Raw genomic sequence first — 2,091 nt, 5'->3', positions numbered from 1 at the left:
ACCTCATTGAACGGTGCATGTGGAAATTTTTGAAATGTCGTATCTTTGGCTATGTATATTTTTACCAAAGGGGGAGGGTTGACGTGTCGTGGGGTTGTTAATCAATGTCATAAAATAATATGTGCACTACTGTTTAATGAGAAACTATTTGTTCTGTAAACCTTCGCCTCAACTACAGTAAAAAAATTTAAAAGGAGAAAAAAGAAGATATGGCTGGGTGGAAGGGCAGAGACTATCTTGTGATTGATCTCAGTAAAAGGGGAGGGCAGGGTTCAATCAGCCATGTTACCGTTAGTCGCTGGTTGATCTATATTTCCCCTCCTCTTCTCCTTATAAACCCCATTGTACACAGCTTCTTCCAGCCGTTTGAGTTTCCTGAAATCAAAACTGCATCCCTATATTCATACAGAATAACTGCTCAGAATAAACCTTATGTGCAAATTTCAGTGAGTTTTATTTTTAACAATACTGTTAGTTTTTATTTTATTAAAAATATATTATTTTCAAAACACATGAACAATAACGCCTAAACATTTCAAATATCTAGAAAGTGCATGGCATGACCTTCGGGTCCAAGTTCCAACATTCTGAAAAATGTTATGTTTTAGCTTGCATGTTTCATTACATAACTTAAGAGAAGTTTTCCTAAGTCAATCTACACACATAACGTGAAGCGTTCTCTTTGAAGACCTATTATATTTACAGTGTGAGAAAGACAATGTAATAGGTCCTTTTCTCTTCCTGGCTCTGTGGATATTAAAATCAACTTTGGCTTCTCAACTATTATCATTTCATTGCAAAATAAAACAAATCAGATAGGGATATCAATCCACATTTCTTAAGATATAAATACAATAGTTATAACAGGGAACTGGCTTTTGATGGCTGGGAGTCGGGAAGATCCCAGTCAGGCCACAGGCATCAGACTTCATTGCTGTCCCCACCCCTTCTTTGACACCCTCAGAGATCCTTCAATAAAATGCTCTTCCTCCATGCCCTCAAAGAGAGAATTGTGCAGTATTTGCTATACAACTTTTGGAAAAGGGTTTTGGGATTGCTCAGATAATAAGGTCTTCAATGTACATGTAAAGGACTCTTCCTGAAAAATAAACAGAAGGCAGTAAAGTTTCGTGGGATACAGAATGAACTATTGTAAATTCATGGGACCAGGGCTTGGTTTTCTTTCTCCTTGCAAAATCCGGAAGCAATCATACAGAGACTGCAGATTTCAATGGCAGGGCCAAAGACTGCTAGGTGTTCGGCAGAATTCAGGAGCATTAAGGGAGGACCCATCAGTGTGCTCCCCTCTTAATGATACATATGAAGATATTAACTCACGGCACTTTCATCTCTGAATTCATATTTCTATAAGTAAATAGCTAGAAGGAACACTAAAATTATTCTTACATTCAGTAAAATGAGGTGACAATGGGAGTTCCCAGTTTAGTATGCCATACAGAGGCTGGCATACTGTAAACAGAGTACATTTAAATGAAGTTGATATATATTATTTGGTGTTAACTCAAATTTCTTTAAATTTCTGCAGAGAAAATTTACAAGAATATATACATAAAACTTCAACAAATTTAATATTCAAACGAATCTAATAAAATGAAAATATTCATAAAAATTCTTTACCTTGATGCTTTATAATTTCAGGTGTAGGCACAGAAATTCCGTCAGTTTTAAAACAATGGGGTTTCAAAGATATGTAAATTATGTAAGACAAAATTGCTAACATTTTGCAGACCCCCTGCTATTACAGTAGACAATTAGTAATAACTGAGATAAAGGATCATTCTGAGCAATGCTGGACCTGCCCTGCAGCCTGCCCCCACCCCGTGCCCCAAGGAACCTTAAACAGGCCGCTGCTTGCAGACGTAACCATTTTTTGCCTCACAGTTTTCACGCACAATTTCACCTCTTCCATGATACAAAATGCATTTCTTTGGATTTAAAATTTGAGAGACTGAAAATCTGTAATGAAAAAGATAATGTTGACATGTAAGAAAAGGAAACGAGAATATTTAGGGATAGTGTTTTTTATTAAATGATACAATTTTTAAAGTATTTGAGAAGCTATTAACATAT

General features: G+C 36.0%; 1 protein-coding gene across 1 annotated transcript in view; it reads right to left on the bottom strand.

Moving 5' to 3' along the window:
• LOC101351630 (natural killer cells antigen CD94-like) overlaps positions 1–2,091 on the bottom strand; it is a 101,300-nt gene that overhangs the window by 90,364 nt on the left and 8,845 nt on the right. The window lies entirely within an intron of this gene.

The sequence above is a fragment of the Trichechus manatus genome, unplaced genomic scaffold (assembly GCF_000243295.1).
Source record: "Trichechus manatus latirostris isolate Lorelei unplaced genomic scaffold, TriManLat1.0 scaffold00160, whole genome shotgun sequence".
NCBI classification, from domain to species: domain Eukaryota; kingdom Metazoa; phylum Chordata; class Mammalia; order Sirenia; family Trichechidae; genus Trichechus; species Trichechus manatus.
This window is presented reverse-complemented; position numbering and strand designations above follow the sequence as displayed.